The following is a 21,551-nucleotide window of genomic DNA, read 5'->3' on the forward strand; positions in this document are numbered from 1 at the left end:
TGACACTCTTGTAAAGAACCCTGTTCTTAAGAATGTAAATGGGGGTGGGGGGGTGCCTGGGTGGCTCAGTTGGTTAAGCATCTGCCTTGGGCTCAGGTCATGATCTTGGAGTTCTGGGACCATGTCGGCATCAGGCTCCCTGTTCAGCAGGGAGTCTGCTTCTCCCTCTCCCTCTCTTAGTGCCCCCTGCTGCTTATGCTAGCTCTCACCAGCTCATTCTCTCAAATAAATAAATAAAATCTTAAAAAAAAAAAAAAGAATGTAAAATGGTACAGCTGCTGTGGAAAACAGTATGGCAGTTTCTCAAAAAATAAGAAACAAAATTACCAAATAACCCAGCAATTCCACTTCTCGGTATATGCCCCAAAAAATTGAAAGCAGGGTCTCAAAGACATTATTTGTATACCCATGTTCATTTCATAGCAACATTATTCACAAAAGCTAAAATGTAGAATACATATAAAATGGAATATTATTTAGACTTAAAAAGAAATTCTGACATATGCTATAACCTGGATGAACCCTGAGGCCATTATGCTAACGTGAAATAAGCCAGCCACAAACAGACAAATACTGTATGATTCCACTTAAATGAGGTAGTCAAAATCAGAGACATAAAGGAGAATGGTTGTTGTCAGTGAATGGGTGGACTGGAGAATGGGGTATAAAGCTTCAGTTTTCCAAAATGAAAAAAATTATGGAGGTAGATGGTGGTGATGGTTCCACAACATATGAATATATCTGATACCAGTGACCTGCACACTTAAAAATGGTTAAGATGGTAAATTTTATGGTGTATGTATTTTACTACACACACACACACACACACACACACACACAGACACACACACGAAATGAAGTACTGGTAAATGCTATAACATGGATCAATCTTGAAAACATTATACTAAAGGAAACCAGTTACAAAGAACTACAAATTAAATAATTCCATTTATATGAAATGTCCAAAATGGGCAAGTCTATAAGACACGAAAAGTAGATCAGTGTTTGCCCAGGACTGAAGTGTTTGGGGAAATTAAAAGGGTGAAGGCTAAGTAGGGGTGCCTGGGTAGCGCAGTTGTTAGGCACCTGCCTTCGACTCAGGGCGTGATCCCGGCGTTCCGGGATCAAGTCCCACATCAGGCTCCTCCGCTGGGAGCCTGCTTCTTCCTCTCCCACTCCCCCTGCTTGTGTTCCCTCTCTAGCTGGCTGTCTATCTCTATCAAATAAATAAATAAATAATCTTTTAAAGTAAATAAATAAATAAAAGGGTGGAAGCTAAGGAATACAGGATTTCTTTTTGGGGTAATGAAAATGTTTTAAAATTGACTGTGGTGATGATTGCACAAATCTAGAAAAGCCACTGAATTATACACTTTAAATGGTGAGTGATATATAAATTATATTTCATTAAAACTGCTTTTTAGGGGTGCCTGGGTGGCTCAGTCGGTTAGGCGTCTGCCTTCGGCTCAGGTCATGATCCCAAGGTCCTGGGATCAAGCTCTGCATCAGGCTCCCTGTAAAGCAGGGAGCCTGCTTCTCCCTCTCCCTCCTTGTGCTCTTTCTCTCTCTCTCAAATAAATAAATAAAATCTTAAAACAAAACAAAACAAAAATGCTGCTTTAAAAAAAAAAAAGTTTACTAACAAAAGTCCTTAGGAGATAAGAAAGGTAAGAATGATTTGTTCAAGCTAATGATCATTTAACAGGTGCATGGGTTGGCTGCACAGATTAGAGTCCTTTCTAATAACAAGGTCTAATAATAAGGAATTACTCTATTTCAATTTTACCTTAAGCATTCACATTCACTGAATTTCCCTATGGGCAAACCATGATGTACCTAAGTTCACAGGGGTACAAGTAAGAAGTCTAAACCAATAATCATAATACAAAATACATTATGTGTGGACAGTGCTCTGAGCAAGGGATAAATCAGAGGAGTTCAAAATAGGATTAACCACCAGTGAGTGAGGGATGGTCAGTGAAAATCTCACAGAAAGGATGGCATCTGAACTCAGTGATGAATGACAGGTGGGATTTTCAAAAAAGCAGACAAACAAACTGAAGTAGAAGAGGAGATACTCTAGGCTGAGAAAAAAAGAAAGGCAAAGTCTTGGAGATAGGAAAGTACAGAGCATGTTCAGAGAACAATGAATGGCTCCATTTACTATAGTCTAAGATAAGAGGTAGACTAGGGTCAGATCTTGAATATTAAGCTAAACAGCAGAAGATGCTAATGACTGAAGCAGGGCAATGACATGATTCTACCTACTTCAAAAAGATAAATCTATGTAGAATGGATTGAAAGGGAGAGAAAAATAGAATCTTGATAGGAAATTACAGCAGTACTCTAAGACAATGATAAATAGGAGCCAGAGGGGTCTCAGGAATGGAAAGGATGGGCAGGGGGGACTGAAGAGAGTTACATTAAAGAAGTAAAATCAGTAAGCCTTAGCAAGTAAGGATGCGGGAGCAGAAGTCATCTAGTAGGAGACTCCAGTCTAGGTGACTGGGAAAACAGTAGTGCTAATGACAGAAAAATATCAGAAGTAGTTCTGGATTGTTTATTTTGGGGGACTAGAGAAGAGGTGAGGAATATGATGAGTTTGGTTTTAGACTTGAGAAATATGATCTTCAAGTGGTTGGAAATGTGGCACCAGGATTAAACAGAGGACTCTGGATTTTATAAACACGGACATGGGAAACCAAGTTATTACACAGCAAGGTTTGATGCTCCAAGAGTGAATAATGTTGTCAACAAAGAGAAGCATTAATAAAATTAATTTGAACTATATATGATGCTTACTATGGTTCATTCAATATAGTCCATACTACAAATGTTCATACTTTCAAATTATACACAGAGGCTTTACCCTGGCCTGAAAGAGGAAAAGATAAGGAAGCCAGATAAAATAAATCTGTTCTACAGAAATATTATAATCTTATAACATTGCTGTATCTAAAACATCTTCCAAAGAGCTCAAAATACCATACAGTCCACACTACTGCTGAAAAAGGTTTAGATGTAATTTAGACCAGAGGTTAAGAAATGTTTCCAAGGTCATACATAAAGACAGAACTTACAATAAATTTTAAACTGATTTTTCAGTTTAGTATTTAATTAAGTAACAAATTACCTATTAAGTATGCATTATGTATTATAACATACAGACCCAAGCAATCTATGCATTTTCTCATTCATCAACCAGCTAAAAGTAAGGCACCAAGAGATTAAGTCATGAGTAATGTTAGAGCTGGGCCTACAATCTCTATCTCCTTTCTCTTAGTCCACCAACTCTGCCGCACCGCACCACTCATGGGTCCAAGTGTAGTATCTTTTTATTTTAAGTTCTTGTAACTTGACAGTCTATAAGAATAACTACACAGCTACTAAACAGACTGTTTTAGCTTTCTACTTCAGAAGAAGCTGTGGCAGTGAAACTATTTTATGGCTAATTCCCAAGCTCTTGACCTACAAAAGCTCTTCACTATCACAATACAAGAGATCTGGATCTGATTACCATTCCTGGACTCTCACTTCTGGCTAAGGAAATGCTACTACAACACCATAGAATAAGTGTGAGGGAAGTTTGAGGAAAATTTCTGCCCACTCAAAAAGCAACCCCTTTGAATGACCAATGAAGTATAATGATAGACTCACCCCCCCCAAAATAATTATTATAATACAGGGATAAAACTGAATACACATACAAGCCCAGAAAGCTTTACTCAAACCTTGTATCAAAAGGACAAATGGACTAAAGAAGCATAACAATTATGTAACTGTCATAGAAAATTTAAGATTTTTATTACGTGGCCAAGCCAGACAAAAGCTCATCTCTAAATAACCAGTAACAAAATGACAAGCCCTTCCATCTAATTTAAAAAACCTTACTGCCCCCAGGTAATTCCCATTAACAAGGACAAGTATTAACCTCTTGCTGGACTATTCTGCATTATCAGGAGGACAGAAATCTGAACGGCTTCTCTAGCAGGTTATCTCAGCAAACTTGGGTGTGCTTGCTGCCCTCATCCTGGGATGGTGGACTCTCCCAAATTCCCTCTGAAGGGGAAGGGGTAAAGAGCTGTCTCTGAGCTGTCTCTTACACACCCTGCTATTCATATCAGCAGGACAGAAGATTGAAGACTAACTAGACTCTTTCTAGTAATCGATCACTGTTAATGTCTCCAAAAGGGGTACCCACACCAACACAGGCCTCTGGGGAGATGGAAAGCTAAACCCGGCTGTGAATTAGGTCAACTTCCATAGTTACTGCTCAACTGCACCATGGTAGCTGAAAATCTAATGCTTACTCATCCCTAAACTACCCAGGTCTCCAAATCCCAGGCGAAGGACCCAAGGCCCAGGACACGAGATCCAGCTCCACCCATCCAGCTCAATGGGGTTATATATACTCGGGTAAAAGCAACCCTCTCCTCACCCCAAGTAGGAACCAGGCTGGGGCAAAGCCGGGTCGTGGATACCGCTCAACCACTGCATATCCAAACAAGCACCCTAGGGCTGCTGTCACCACCCAGAAGTGGAGCAGATGCTCCAGGCTTTAGCTCACTGCAGCCGGCATTGTTTACGCTCTTTCGCAGCCTAAGCCTCTGATAGGCCAGGAAAGTCCCCTGCACTGTCCACCAGGACTTCCGGCATGAGCACAGGATGCTTGACCCTCGCCCGCAGTTTGACACTTACGCTCCCTGAGCAGGGAGAGGTCTGGGGGCCCTACGGTCCGAGCAAAATCAGCAGGAATACCCGGCGGGCCGCGGCGGCATTGGTGCGGAGGGCCGCTGGGAAACGCCTCCTCCGGGGGCGGGGCCCAGAGCTCGCTGTCAGAGTGCCCGCCCCACCTCAGCCCCCTCCCGGCACACACTGAAGGCTTAAAGGGGCCGCACCTTCGCCCAGAGGTCTGCAGGACTCAGGGTGCTGCTTCCAGCCCACAGGGTTTCCAACGCTTGAGGCAAATGAAGGACCAACTAGGAAGGCTCCACCCCGGCTGGGTGGGCCTCTTCTTTGGGGGCAACACAGGCAATGTTCCAGAAACAAAAGAGATGACCAGTTCCTACCATCACAATCCTAATCCCTCCTCCAGGGAAGAAAAAAAAAACTGCTGCAGGCAATAGCCAAAGCATCAGGGTAAATCTATAGCTCCCATTATGTAAACTGCTTATTCCATTAATTTGAGCAGTTAGTATTCTTCAAATGGTAACTGAAAGGCCCAGAAAGGAATTCTGGCAGCCTGCATTGCTTCACCTTGCCCTTTTTACTGCCTTCCTTCTCCACAACATGAGAAATCCCAGACAATGACAGAAGATGGGTAGGAAGGTAATAGGAAGTGAAATGGAAAGCATTCTCATTCTCGCGAGCAAAATGTGCCAAGAATTGGCACAAGAATTAAAAAACTGACCAAGAATTCACAGCTTGTCTATGTAAAGAAATCTTACATGCAAATACGCTTGTGATGTGCAGCCATCCAATTTAATATGAAGAGTTCTTGAGAAAATTGTGGTAGAAACTGGATTACTATCTCAGGGAGTTAAGTAATGGTCTCTGGGCTCTACATAGGTTGTCAATGAGTTTTAATTTTCTTTCCATAGGAGCAATTTTTCCTCAATCTCAGTTTACAAGGTTTGACTGCATTCTGTGTCTCATACCATCAGGAAAGAGATTTATGTGTTTACCAAGCCTATATTCTTCCACCTAATCTAGATGAATAAACACATCTTACAAAGCCTTAAACTACCACCAGACAAGTATGGGAATCAATTCAGTGAAGTGAAAGACCATTTGTAAGTGTCCTAACATTCTCCATCTCAAACATGGGTTCAAGTGGAAATATAGATTCTGAAGAACAAGCATGAAGACTGGTCTGTTTACTAGGGAACAGACTGAGGTTACAAAGTCTCAGAAGATCTTAGAGAATTCTAGGATCAGGCTGACAGGAACAGAAATAGATTCAGATAAGAAATAGTGTGACTTTGAACTGCCAAGAAAATCTCATTTTAAAGTGCATTTAACTGTGAATGATACTTTTGAATTAGGTAATTAAGACCTTTCATTTTATCCCCATGAAGCATATTACACTACTCTGAGGGTAACGGTTTGCAGATCAGCCTCCCCATTAGATTGTGAGCACCTCAAGGGCAAGGGCTAGAATGTATCCTAATCATCCTTTTCTCCCAGTATGATACAAAATGAATACTTAATAATAAATATTTATCACAAAGATTAGGACCAACGCTTTCTTTGAGACAGGAGTCTAGATAACTGTCAATAAGCATAGCACAGTGAATATATGTGTGCATGCACACACACACACGGATAATACCCAGTGCTGTGCTTGTTAGTGAATTAAAAATTTAGAGAGAGAGGAAAAAACAATCCACTAATTGTACAGCTCGGTCTCAGACATCAGAGGTCAAGATTATTATTATAGGGATTTATATCTTTTGTCCCAAATGCACATTTTATATAAATATTCCTGAATAATTCTTAGATATTTTACCAAATATCAGTCTAAACATAGCCCATCTTATTTTGGTTATTGCTTTTTTCTTTACTATACCATGAAAAGAGCAAACTGGACATGTAAAACCTTCATAATTAAACAAATTATCAATCAGTAGTCTTCTACTTAACATGGCAACGTGGAAACTTTAGGAAATGGTTTAATGAATATTATATATAGAAGAGGAGAGACTCCTCTCCTCTACATATAGAAGAGGAGAGACTCCCCAAGCTGAGAGCTCTGAAGTAAGGTTTACTGAGGTATAACTTACATATAGTAAAATTCACTCTTTTTAGTAGTTCTATGATTTTGACAGACACAGAGAATCCATCACCACAATTAAGAACATCTCCATCAGCCCAAAATTCTTCCTGGTGCTCCTTTGTAGTCAACACTCCCCACAACCACTGATCAGCATGCTATTCCTACAGGTTTGTTTTTTTTTTTCACAATGTCATTTAAAAAAAAATCATACAGTGTGTAGTCTTTTTTCACTTATAATACAATTGAGACCATCCATGTTGTTGCACAATCAGTAATCTGTTCCTCTTTATTGCTGAGTAATATTCCATTGTATCATCTAACACATTTTGTTCATCCATGTTACCAGTTAAAGGATAAGTGGGTTGTTTCTAGCTTTTAATTATGAAAAAAACTGCTATAGATTTTTGTATGAACGTTGTTCGGCAAATAGCCAGGAGTGGGAATGCTGGGTGGTATGGTAAGTATATGTTTAATTTTATAAGTAATCGTCAAACTGTTTTCCAAAATGGCTAAATGAACAATTTGCATTCCTCCTCCACCAGCAACGTCTGAGAGTTCAAGCGTAACTCGATTATTACTTAGTACTAATTTCTAGTATGGCTCTGTACTTTTACACCTATGAATTAAAGCCAGTTCTTTCCACAATTTAGTGTTAATGGTTTGTAAAGTACTCTTCCATTTACAAACTAGTCACTGATCATTTGGTATGAATCTTGAATGCTACTTTATAACACTTTCAAAGAGAAATATCAGTGAAAACTACTCTTTCAAATCTCATCTATGAGGAGTCAAATCTGGTCATTTTATCTGGATCAACAAGCTACAAGGCTAAACAAAAAGTACTCCTAGTAAACAGAACAAACCAAAGCATGTATTATATATCTATCAGTGGAACTGGTTTTCCAACATTCAGATGAGTTTATCCACAGCATCAACAATCTCTTTATATAATAAATCATATTAAACATCTTTATCAAAAGTATAATTCTCTTGATTAGGAAGCAAAAAGCAGCTTCAAGAAAATATTTAAAAACTTATCATAAATACTTTGTCAACTATTACAAAAAAATGCTTTAAAAAGGGGGTCTGGAATTTTGATACATTGTTCATGAGCATGAAGAAACTGGTATATATCCATTTTGGAAAATGTTTCTATTAACAACCCATTACCGAGAGAATTGAGCATTATGTCCACACAAAAACTGGTACATAAATGTTAATAGCGGCATTAGTCATAATAGCCCCAAAGGGGAAATAACCCCAAATCCATCAATTGATGAAAGGGTAAACAAAATGCGATATACCCACACACTGGAATATCACTCAGCCATAAAAAGGACTGAAATAGCCATATATGCTACAACATGGGTTAACCTCGAACACATCATGCTGAGTGAAATAAGCCAGGCACAAACGGCCGTATGTTGGATGATTCTGACCTATTAAATGCCCAGGTTAGGCAAATCCACAGGGACAGAAAGTAGAATAGTGGTTGCCAGGGGCAGCGGCGGGTAGAAAGAGAAAGGGGGAATGAGGAATGACTACTAATGGGTATGAAGTCTCTTGCTGGAATGATAAAAATGTTCTGGAATTAGATAGTGATGATTGCACAATTATGTGCATATGCTAAAAAGCCACTGAATTGTATGTACCTGTTAAAAGGATACATTTTATGGTATGTGAATTATATTTCAATTAAAATACCCATTGACGGAGAATGGATAAACTGTGGTATATTCACAGAAAAGATATTATAGAGCAGTGAAAACAAATGAAGACAACTATTAGCAAAAACACAGATGAATTTCACAAACCATGCTGAGAGGAGCTGGTACTAAAGAACATACAATATTATTACATAAAACTAAACAATATACTGTTTAGGAACATATGTTTGTGGTTAAATTTAAAAGAAAAGTACAAGGGCACCTGAATGGCTCAGTCGGTTAAATAACTGACTCTTGGTCTCAGGTCATGATCTCAAGGTCGTGAGATTGAGCCCTGTGTTGGGCCCTGTCTCCCCCCTCCCTCTGCCCTTCCCCCTGCCTCTAAAAATAAAAATGAAAACAAGAAAAGTACAAGGAGGATATTAAATTTAGAACATAACATCCATGAACTTAAAAATAAAAGAAAAAAAAAGCTCTGCTTCTTGCTAGTAGGATTTTATAATTTAGGAAGTTATATACTACAGTGTTCAGGCAGAAGTGTAGGAAGGCAATTCCGCGCCCCCCCCCCCCCCCCCCGCAATCTGAGAGGTGCACTGGGCTGGAAAGAAGAAAATCTCCAAATCTCTGTTCTACCATTAACTAGTTGTGAAACCTTAGGGGCGTCATTTGAATCTTTGGTGGCTTTAGTGTTGTCATGCATAAAACAAGGAGTTTGTATTAACAGCTCTCCCACCTCTGAAATTTTATGAGACAATGTTCCACAACCACTATTTATACATGATAAACAGCATGCCTGCAATTCCAAGTTCTCCAGTACTACAACATCTGCAGCTAATGTTAAATGTTTGGAAAATGCTTCTACTTCAGTAGTAAAATCTCAGAACCTCATTCTCTTCAGTTTTTGGTTAAATTACTACAAAGGAATGGTATCAGTTGTAGTGATAATCTGAAACCAGTCTGCATGCATGTAGCTTCTACCATCATTTTCCTTTTCCAGGCACTCTCTTTTTAATTTTTTTTAAGAGGGGGAGGGTGGGTTTTTTAAGAAAGGAGAGAGCTTCCAGGTACTCTCACCCTGGTAATAATAGATTCTCTCCCCAAGCCAAAAAGAAGAGATTCACACAAAACACTCAAAAAGCACAATCATAAGTCTCTTACACCTGGCAAAGAAAGTAATGTAGTAAAGGTTAAAAACACTGATTCAAGAAGTCAGAAATATGAACTGTATCTCCTTCTCCATATGCACAGTATGGGGAAGGAGAGTTTCTCAGTCATCTAGTCACATCTAAGCACAATTTGTGGCACCAAGAAGTCAGTATCATAGTCAGAGCAGGCATTCCCATGGCCTCTACTCGGGGCACCACACCCAGCTGAACATCCTACTACTATCAACTATCATTTGAAGGGTATTTGAAAGTGACACGTTAACAACCCAGGAGAGACAGCTTCACTGGACAATTCTACCAAGCATTTAAAGAAGAATTAACACCAATTCTCCTGAAACTCTTCCAAAAAATTGAAGAGAACACTTCCAAACTTACTCTATGAGGCCAGAATTACCCTGATATGAAAGCCAAAGCCACTGTAAGAAAACTACAGACCAATATTGCTGATAAATACTGATGTAAAAATCCTGAAAATACTAGCAAACTGAATCCAACAGCACATTAAAAAGATTATACACCATGTCCAGTGGAATTTATTCCTGGAATGCAAGAATGGTTCAACATACCAAATTCATCCAATATTGTACACCATAACTCATTACAAGAACAAAGAACAAAGGGGCGCCTGGGTGGCTAAGTCGTTAAGCATCTGCCTTCGCTCAGGTCATCATCCCCGGGGTCCTGTGATTGAGTTCCGCCTCGGGCTCCCTGCTTCTCCCTCTCCTACTCCTCCTCCTTGTGTTCCCTTCCTCCCTGTCTCTGTCAAATAAATAAATAAAATCTTTAAAAAAAGAAAGGAACAAAGAACAAAAACCACACGATCATCTCAACTGACACAATAAAAGGCATTTGCCAAGATTTAACACCCTCAATGATAAAAACATTCAAACTAGGAATATAAGGGAACTACCTCAACATAATAAAGGCCATTAAGAGAAGCCCATAGCTAACATCATACTCAATGGTGAATGACTGAAAGCTTTTCCTCTAAGATCAGGAACAAGGCAAGGATGGCTGTTCTAGCCATTCCTATTCAATTTCGTACTGAAAGTTTTAGCCAAAGGAGTTAGGCAAAAAAATAAACAGCATCTAAATTGGAAAGGAAGATGTAAAATTATCTCTGTCTGCAGATGACAGACTTTTATATGTATAAAACCCTAGAGATTCCACAAAAGAAAATTGTGAGAATATATTCAGCAAACTTGCAGGATACAAGGTCAACACACAAAAATCAGTTGTGTTTCTATACACTAACAATGAGCAACCTGAAAATTAAGAAAACAACTCCAGGGGTGCCTGGTGGCTCAGATGGTTGGGTGTCTGCCTTCGGCTCAGGTCATGATCCCAGGGTTCTGGGATCAAGCCCCGCGTCAGGCTCCATGCTCAGTGGGGAGCCTGCTTCTCCTTCTCCTCTCTACTTGTGCTCTCTCGCTCTCTCTCTCTCTCAAATAAATACATAAATAAATAAATCTTAAACAAAAAGAAGGAAAACAACTCCATTTATAATACCATCAAAAAGAATAAAATCCATTTGGTTAGAAATAAACCTAAATCAGGAGGTAAAACTGAAAACGACAAAACAATGCTTAAAGAAAACACAAATAAATGGAAAGACATGCCATGTCCATGGATTGAAAAACTTTGTAAGATGTCCATACTACCGAAAGATTCAACACAATCCCTATCAAACCCCCAACAGAATTTTTTGCAGAAATAGAAAAGTTCATCTTAAAATTTATATGGAATCTCAAGGGATGCTGAATAGCCAAAACTACTTTGAAAAAGAAAAACGTTGGAGGACTCACACATCCTGATTTCAAAACATATTACAAAGCGACAGTAATCAAAAGTGTGGTACTGGCATGCAGGCAAACAGGCCAACAGAATAGAGAACCCAGAGATAAACCCTCATATATAGTGTCAAAAGATCTATTTGACAAGGATGCCAAGACAACTCAATGGGGAAAAAAGTCTCCTTATTAAATGGTGTTGGAAATGCTGGACATCAACATGCAAAAGAACAAAGCTGGATTCTTATCTCATACCATATACAAAAATTAACTCAAAATTATTAAAGACCTAAGTGTAAGATAAAAAAACTATAAAATTCCTGGGGCGCCTGGGTGGCACAGCGGTTAAGCATCTGCCTTCGGCTCAGGGCGTGATCCCGGCGTTATGGGATCGAGCCTCACATCAGGCTCCTCCACTATGAGCCTGCTTCTTCCTCTCCCACTCCCCCTGCTTATGTTCCCTCTCTCGCTAGCTGTCTCTCTCTGTCGAATAAATAAATAAAATCTTAAAAAAAAAAAACTATAAAATTCCTAGAAGAAAAACATAGGGAAAGAGTTTCATGACATTGAAATGGACAATGATTTCTCAGATATGACACCCAAAGCACAGGCAATAAACGCAAAAAAGACAATTGGGATTACATCAAATGTACAAACTTTTGTGCATCAAACGACACAACAGAGTAAAAAAGCAACCTACAGGGGCACCTGGGTGGCTCAGTCAGTTGAACGATCAACTCTTGATCTCAGGGTCATGAGTTCAAACCCAGCACTGGGCTCCACACCCAGCGTAGTGCCTACTTTACAAAAAAAAAAAGCAACCTACAGAATGGAAGAAAATATCTGCAAATCATATATCTGATAAGGGGTTAATAACCAGAAGATACAAAAAACTTGTACAACAACCAAAATAACCCACCTTAAAAAATGGGCAAAAGACTAAAATAGACAGTTCTCCAAGTTTGATAAACAAATGGCCAACAGCATATGAAGATGCTCAACATCACTAATCAACAGGAAACTACAAATCGAGGGGCGCCTGGGTGGCTCGGTGATGTAAGTGTCCAACTCTTGATTTTGGCTCAGGTCATGACCTCAGGATTGTGAGCTCAAATCCCACTTGCAGCTCTGCACTGGGCATGGAGACTGCTTGGGATTTCTCTCTCTCTTTCTCTCCCTTTGGCCCTCCCCCCACCTCCACTCCCTCATGCTCTCTTATAAATAAATAAATAAATAAATGAATAAACAAATAAATAAATAAATAAACAAACAAATAAATAAGAAAGAGGGGTGCCTGGGTGGCTCAGTCAGGTAAACATCCAACTCTTGATTTCTGCTCAGGTCATGATCTCAGGATCATGAAATCAAGCCCCACATTGGGTTCCACACTGAGCGTGGAACCTGCTTAAGATTCTGTCATCCTCACCCTCTGACCCTCCCCTCCAACCCCACTTGCAAGCCTGTGTGTTCGCTCTTAACAAGAAAGGAAGGAAGGAAGGGAGGGAGGGAGGGAGGGAGGGGGGGGGAAGAAGGAAGGAAGGAGCAAGCGCCTGAGTGGCTCAGCCATTCAATGTCTGCCTTTGGCTCAGGTCATGATCCCAGGGTCCTGGGATAGCGCCCCACATCAGGCTCTCTGCTCGGCGGGAAGCCTGCTTCTCCCTCTCACACTCCCCTTGCTTGTGTTCCCTCTCTGGCTGTCTCTCTCTGTCAAATAAATAAATAAAATCTTTAAAAAAAAAAAAGAAAAACACAAATCAAAAATACAAATCAAAGCTATAATGAGATTATCAACTCCCACTCCACTTAAGACGTTTACTACATTAAAAAAAACTAAAATAAATATTGGCAAGAATGCAGAGAAATAGGAACCCTTGCACACCACTGGTAGGACTATAAAATCGTTCAACTGCTATGGAAAATGATACATTGCTCAAATAATTAAAAATAGGATGCCTGGGTGGCTCAGTCAGTTAAGCGTCTGCCTTCGGCTCAGGTCATGATCCCAGCGTCCTGGGATGGAGCCCCAGTTTGGGCTCCCTGCTCAGCGGGGAGCCTGCTTCTCCCTCTCCCTCTGCTGCTCCCCATGCTTGTGGCTCTCTTGCTCTGTCAAATAAATAAATAAAGTCTTTTTAAAAAATTAAAAATAGAATACCACATTACTATGTGATCCAGCAATCCCACTTCTGAGTGTGTGTATACATATGTACATACATACATATACATATCCAAAAAAATTAAAAGTTGGGTCTCAAAAAGATTTGTACGCCCATGTTCAAAGTAGCACTATTCACAATACCCAAAAAGTAGAAGCAACACAAATGTCCACTGAAGAATGAATGGATAAACAAAATGTAGTATATACATACAATGGAATACAAGCCTTAAAAAGGAAGGAAACCCTGTTACGTGCTACAATATGGATGAACTTTGAGAACATTACACTAAATGAAATAAACCAGTCACAAAAAGACAAATACTGTATGATTCCATTTATACGAAGTATCTAAACTAGTAAAATTCATGGAAACAGAGTAGAATGATGGTTATCAGGGGCTGGGAGAAGGGGGAAAGAGAATGTACAGACTCACATTTGCAAGATGAAAAAAAGTTCTGGAGATCTGTTTCACAACAACGTGAATGTACTTAATTTAAAATGTACTTAATTAAAAATGGTAAGTTTTGTGTGTTGTGTATTTTTACAACTTTTAAAAAGTGAGACATTCATCCATTCAACAAAGTACTCTGTAGCTATTTTAAAACAGATGATGAAGACTAAAGTAAATATTTAAGTATTAATGTGGAAGAAATGCTAAGCTTAAATTTAAAAAGAAAATTGTAAGACAGTATATGAAGTCTAATTAACTGCTGTGTTTAGTAAAACCATATAGGGAGATGTACACATTGGTAGTAGGCTGATAACTACCCTCAAAGACACTAGATTTTAATCTCTAGAGCTTGTAAATTTCACTTTATTTGGAAAAAGGGTTGCTGTAGATGTGATTAAATTAAGGATCCTGAGTTGGGGAGATTATCCTGGATTATCTGAATGCGTCCTAGATGCAATCACATATATCCTTCTAATAAGGAAAGAGAGGGAAATTTAACACACACAGAGAAGGCCACATAAAGGCAGGAAGGAGCAAGATTAGAAGAGGCTGAAGCGATGTGACACAAACTAAGGAATGCCAACAACCACCAGAAGAGGCAAGGAAGGGATTCTCCCCAAGAGCCTCTGGAGGAACATGGCCCCATGAGACTGACCTAAACTGTGTACTTCTGGCTTCCAGAACTGTGAAAGAGCAAATTTCTGTTGTTTAAAGCAACCAGATTTGTGGTGATTTGTTACAGAAGCCATAGAAAACGAATACAACTTTGTACATATTTGAAATCACATATAAATTTTCTGGAAGGATCCACAGAAAACTGTTAACAATGACTACTTCTAAGAAGTATGTTTAAGGGGCTGGCCAAAGAACTTTTACTTTTTCACTTTAATACCTAGCCTGTCTGTCTTTCTTTCTTTCCTTTCCCTTTCTTTTTTCTTTTCTTTTTTCTTGTCTTTCTTTCTTTGAAGATTTTATTTATTTAAGAAAGAAAGAGAGAGAGCAGAAGTCAGAGCAGAGGGACAGCAGACTCCATGCTGAGGGGGGCTCAATCCCATGACCCTGAGGATCATGACCTGAGCCAAAGCCAAGAGTTGGACACTTAACCAACTGAGCCACCCAGAGGCCCTCTTAGCCATTCCTTTTTAAAACAAAAAACAAAAACAAGTTTCAATGTTTTTAAAAGCTCTAAAACTTTAAAATTCCAGCTTGGAAACTTGAAGCTGGTTTTGTCTATACTCATCCCATAAACTAAGCCTCACTTCTCCCCCTTAACATTTTTTGGGCACCACATCTCCTTTGAAAGAAGGAACTGAATCTTATTTATTACCCCAGTATCTAGCAGAGTGCTTCGAACTCTAACATAATTCCTAAAATAGCGCCATTTCATCAAACCACAGAAGTCTTAAATATATAATAAATGTGTTCCTTCAGTTATTTATAAATAAAATTTTGTATGTTGAATGTGTATTTCAAATATGTCAGGAAAATATATTTAATGGAATTCTGAAGTAAGCCCTTTTTCAAAGTGTGAAAACACTCAGCAACAGATTTAAAATTTTATGAGAGTTTTGCCACTGTTTTCTTAGTTACCCATTTTTATTATAAAATCCATTGAAAGAGGGTAATTTTAATTTTAGGATCTTTGACTTTGGCAAAGCCATGGCAGTAGAACAGTTGTTTGCAATAAATCTGATTGTAGAGAGCTCCAGTCAAGATTAAATTCAATCTAAACCTGTCATGTTGGCTCTGGAGTTAGATCTGAGTTCTAAGACTTGCTTTGTCACACACTAGCTGAGCCTCAGTTTCATCATCTGTCCTAACAGTACGATCTTCATGCGGTTCCTTATTTAATACACACTTCTGGAGCATTCCCTATGGGCCAGGCACTATTCTAAGCACTTCACATGTACAGACTCATTTAAATTCTTAAAACTCTGAAGTTAATATTATCATCTCCATTCTACAGACAAGGAAACTGAGGCATAGAGATTAAGCAACTTGCCTAAGGTTTCAACTAAATGTTGTAAAAATCAAATGAGATTTTGCTTTATACATGCTAAGAATCCTCCCCTAACATCCACATTATCCCCCTGCCCCACAAGTACATTTGCTTGTGGGATCATGTGAGGTTACTGTTAGGCACTCAGCTACGTGCTAAGTATAGGTTGTACAGTATAGTAGCCCAGGGGCCAGCTACTATGAGGGTTTAACAGAGGCACCTAATCTAGACTCAGGGGTCAGGGAAGGTCTCCCCGAGAAATTGATACAGGCATACCTCACTTTATTGCAGTTTCCAGATACTGTGGTTTTTACAAATTGAAGGTTTGTGGCAACCCTGCATCAGGCAAGTCTATGGGCACCATTTCCCCAACAGCAATAACTCACTGTCTATGTCACATTTTGGTCGGTCTCACAATGCTTAAAACTTACGGTGATGTTATGATCAGTGTTATGGTGATCTGTGATCAGTAATGGTGATCTGTGATCAGTAATCCTTTTTTTTTTTTGATTGGTGATCTTTGATATTACTTTTGTAATTGTTTTGGGGCACCATGAACCATACCCATACAAGACAGCAAACTTAATCGATAAAGGTTGTTGGGTTCTGACTGCTCCACCAACTGGCCTTTCAAGCCTCCCTATTCTCTCTCTCTCCTCAGGCCTCCCTATTCTCTGAGACACAACAATATCGAAATTAGGCCAATTAACAACCTTACAATGACCTCTAAATGTTTAAGTGAAAAGAAAACTTGCATGTTTCTCACTTTAATATTTTACTTATTTTTTAAGTAGGCTCTATGCCCAATGTGGGGCTCAAACTCATGACCCTGAGATTAAAAGCTGCATGCTCTACTGACTGAGCCAGCCAGTTGTCCCACATTTCTCACTTTAAATCAAAAGCCAGAAATGATTAAGCTTAGTGTGGAGGGCATGTCCAAAGCTAAGCCAAAAGCTAGAGGCCTCTTATACCAGTTAGCCAAGTTGTGAATGCAAAGGAAAAATTCTCGAAAAAAATTAAGAGTGCTACTCTAATGAATGCAGAAATGGTAAGAAAGCAAACAGTCTTACTGCTGATGTGGAGAAAGTTTTAGTTGTCTGGATAAAACATTGAACCAGTTACAACATTCTCTTAAGCCAAAGCCTAATTGAGAGCAAGGCCCTGAGTCTCTTCAATTAATTCTGTGAAGACCAAGAGAGGTAAAGCTGCAGAAAAGTCTGAAGCTAGCAGAGGCTGGGTCATGAGACTTAAGGACAGTAATCTCCCTAACATCAAAGTGCAAAGTGAAGCAGCAAGTGCTGACGGAGAAGCTGCAGCAAGTTATCCACAAGATCTAGCTAAGATACCAATGAAGGTGGCCTCACTAAACAACAGATTTCCAATGTAGATGAAGCCTCCTATGGCTTTCATAGCTAGAGAGGAGAAATCAATGCCTGGCTTCAAAGGACAGGGTGACTCTCCTGTTAGGGGCTAACGTACTGGGTGACTTTAAGTTAAAGCCGATGTATACTTACCATTCTGAAAATACTAGGGCCCTTAGAATTATGCTAAATCTACTCTGCCTGTGCTATATAAACCAGCCAACAAAGCCTGCATGACAGCACATCTGTTTATAACAGTTTTNAATTTTTCTTAGTTTTTTGGACCCGCTTTGGGGCCCTACTGCACAAAAAAAAAAAAAAAAAAAAAAAAGATTCACTTCAAAATATTACTGCTCAGGGGTGCCTGGATGAGTCAGTCGGTTAAGCATCTGCCTTTGGCTTGGGTCATGATCCCAGGGTCCTGGGATCGAGCCCCGCATCAGGCTCTCTGCTCAGCAGGGGGCCTGATTCTCTCTCCCCCTCTGCCTACTTGTGCTCCGTCAAATAAATAAATAAAATTTTCAGGGGCGCCTAGGTGGCACAGCGGTTAAGCGTCTGCCTTCGGCTCAGGGCGTGATCCCGGCATTGTGGGATGGAGTCCCCCATCAGGCTCCTCTGCTATGAGCCTGCTTCTTCCTCTCCCACTCCCCCTGCTTGTGTTCCCTCTCTTGCTGGCTGTCTCTGTCTCTATCAAATAAATAAATAAAATCTTTGAAAAAATAAATAAATAAAATCTTCAAAATATTACTGTTCATTGACAATGCACCTAGTCACCTAAGAGCTCTGATGGAGATATAGAAGATTAATGTTCTTTTCATGCCTGTGAACACAACATCCATTCTGCAGGCCATAGATCAAGGAGTAACTCTGACTTTTAAATCTTATTATTTATAAAATGCATGCCATAAGCCTGTAGCTGCCATAGAGATTCCTCTGATAGACCTGGGCAAAGTAAATTGAAAACCATCTAAATGCCATTAAGAACATTCATGACTCATGGGAAGAGGCCAAAATATTGACATTAACGGGAGTTTGGAAGAAGCTGATTCCAGCTCTCGTGGAGGACTTTGAGGGGCTCTAGGCTTCAGTGGAGGAAGTAATTGCAGATGTGGCAGAAACAGCAAGAGAACTAGAATCTGAAGTGGAGCCTGAATATGCGGCTGAACTGCTGCCATCTCATGATAAAACTAATGGATAAGGAATTGCTTCTGATGGATGAGCAAAGAAAGTGATTTCTTGAGACAGAATCTACTCCTGGGGAAGATGCTGTGAAGACTGAAGTGACAGCACAGGATTTGAAATATCACATAAACTTAGTTGGTAAAGCAGCAGCAGGGGGTTGCCTGGGTGGCTCAGTCAGTTAAGCATCTGCTTAAGCTCAGGTCATGATCCCAGGGTCCTGCATCGGGCTCCTTGCTCGGCATGGAGCCTGCTTCTCCCTCTGCCTGCCACTGCCCTCTGCTTGTGCTCTCTCTCTCTCTGACAAATAAATAAACTAAAAATAATCTTAAAAAAGATTAAAATCTTAAAAAAGCAGCAGCAGGGTTTGAGAGGCTGACTCCAATTTTTAAAGAAGTTCTACTGTGGGTAAATGCTATCAAACAGCATCACATGCTACAGAGAAATTGTTTGTGAAACGAAGAGTCCGTCGATGCAGCAAACTTCACTGGTGTCTTATTTTAACAAACTGCCACAAACACTCCACCTTCAGCAACCATCACCCTGATCAGTTAGCAGCCGTCAACATCAAGGCAATACCTTCTACCAGCGAAAAGATTACAAACGCTGAAAGCTCAGGTGATGGTTAACATATAGATAGATAGATAAATATTGATATATATATTTCACATATATATATAACATATATTTTTAGAGAGAGAGCATGCACAATCAAGTGGGGGGGGGCAGAGGGAGAGAATCTTAAGCAGGCTCCATGCCCAGCAAGAGCCTGATGTGGGGCTCAATCTCATGACCCTGAGACCATGACCTGAGCCAATATCAAGAGTCAGATACTTAATTGACTGAGCCACCCAGGCGCCCCACACAATATATTTTAACTAAGGTACACACATTGGTTTTTTAGACATAATGCTATTGCACACTTAACAGAGTACAGCGTAGTGTAAACATAACTTTTATATATACTGGGAAACAAAAAAAATTCAATTGACTCACTTTATTGTGATATTTCCTTTATCCAGTGGTCTGGAACTGAACCTGCAGTATCTCTGAGGTATGCCTGTAATTAAGGCTGAGAACTAAAGGAAATTAATAGGGATTAGCCAGGCAAAGGGATAATGAGTGGGGACAATAAAGAATGTTACAGGCTTGTGTGTGAAAGCCCAAAAAGAGCTAAGCAAAAGTAAAAAACAGAATTGTAACTCCAGTGGCCAAACAGGGGCTAAAAAGGGCCATATTATACAAACCCATGACTTTATGCAAGAAAGGAGTACTACAGATTGCCTGGCAACTATCAAACGCTCATGAAACGGTAGCTGCCATTATTGTGTTGTTATAAGTATCATCCCAGTCATTCCGGGATTTTAGATTCAGTTCAGACTTTAACCTGTATTTCAGTCTTCTGGTCTAAGAAAGGCCTAAGTTAGCACAGAGCTCTCAGGACCAAGAAAGACAAGTCTTCCCTGGTTTAAACAAACTACTTCTTTGGGTGTACAGATAATCTATTCTTTTTATCCTATAGAAAGCAGATTTACTATTCATTAAAAAGTAAATGCCATTTTGTAATACTCAAAGGGACTGTCCATATTTTACCTGGAGGAATCTCCCACATTAAACATTGCTCAAAATAGGCAAGTAGTCCTCAGAAGCATAAAAAACGGTTTTATTTACTGCACAGAGATTTCTGATATGAGATTTGGTCTTTACTCCCAAATGAAGTACTCATACTAGTTCTAGACTAGGAGGCTTTCACAAGGTTTTTTTTTTTTTTTAAAGATTTTATTTTCAAGTAACCTCCATACCCAACATGGGGCTCAAACTCACAACCCCAAGATCAAGAGTCACATGCTCTACCAAATGAGCCAGTCAGGTGCCCCTCATGAGACTTAAAAAAAAAAAATCATTGATTTATTTGAGAGAGAGAGAGAGAGCACAAGCGAGCATGTCCGAGTGGGAGGGGAGGGGCTGAGGGAGAGGGAGGGGCCGAGGGAGAGGGAGAGAGAATCCCAAGCAGACTTCTCAGTGAGCGTGGAGCCCAATGTGGGACTCAATCTCAAGACCCTGAGATCATGACCTGAGCCAAAACCAAGAGTCAGATGCTTAACTGACTGTGCCACCCAGGCGCCCCTCATGAGACATTTTTTTTTTTAAAGAATGTACATTAAAAAAAAAAAGACCAAAAGAAAAATGTGGAATAACAGTACTGAAAAAAATTCTTAAAATCTACAAATTAGAGACTTCATAGTACAAGTGGATAAGGACATAAAATTATTATTTAAAAAAAAAAAAACAACATTGTGGGGGCACCTGGGTGGCTCAGTCGTGGGGTATCTGCCTTTGGCTCAGGGCATGATCCCGGGATCCTGGGATCAAGCCCCACATCGGGCTCCTCCACAGGGAGCCTGCTTCTTCCTCTCCCACTCCCCCTGCTTGTGTTCCCTCTCTTGCTGGCTGCCTCTCTCTCTGTCAAGTAAATAAATAAAAAATCTTAAAAAAAAAAACCATTGTGAATAAATAAAAAAAAAATAAAACAACAAAAGCGATTAAGGAATAAGATGTTCTAGTATACTAATAATCATTTAAACTTTTCAGGATAATCTATTACTGCCACAGACATATGAGGGGCTCTTGCACCAAATCTAAATGGTTCCAATATGGCTTTTTTGAATTTTAATGTTTTACATTTTGTAGTTTTTCTTCCTCAATCCTTTTGATCAAGCTAACACTTTAAGTTAGCTTGTAGCAGCGCTGCCTTCTTAAGTTTTAGCTCTTGATTTAAAGAACCAAGCAAGCTGAAACTGTGCCTAAGAGAGAATAGGATCTATTTGAGGGAAGCCAATAAAATTTGTGATACCTACTTAGGCTGCTGAAATGCCTTTTTTGGTTTATTTCCTGGTCGTTGACTTTCAGATACATAAATGCTACTTTAAGTCTTAGGATTGAAAAATGAAAAACAAAACAAAACAAAACAAATATGCATCCACATTAAACAAATGAATTTCATTTCA

General features: G+C 39.6%; 1 protein-coding gene across 2 annotated transcripts in view; it reads right to left on the bottom strand.

Moving 5' to 3' along the window:
• CKAP5 (cytoskeleton associated protein 5) overlaps positions 1-21,551 on the bottom strand; it is a 102,119-nt gene that overhangs the window by 73,785 nt on the left and 6,783 nt on the right. The window contains exon 1 of one of the 2 annotated variants that reach the window (XM_019802159.2): positions 4,699-4,819. The exons of the other annotated variant lie outside the window; for it this stretch is intronic. The gene's annotated coding sequence lies outside the window, so the exon portion shown is untranslated. Of the gene's footprint in view, positions 1-4,698; positions 4,820-21,551 lie in introns of those variants that run through there. 2 annotated transcript variants of the gene reach the window in all.

This window comes from Ailuropoda melanoleuca, chromosome 16, assembly GCF_002007445.2.
Source record: "Ailuropoda melanoleuca isolate Jingjing chromosome 16, ASM200744v2, whole genome shotgun sequence".
NCBI classification, from domain to species: Eukaryota; Metazoa; Chordata; class Mammalia; order Carnivora; family Ursidae; genus Ailuropoda; species Ailuropoda melanoleuca.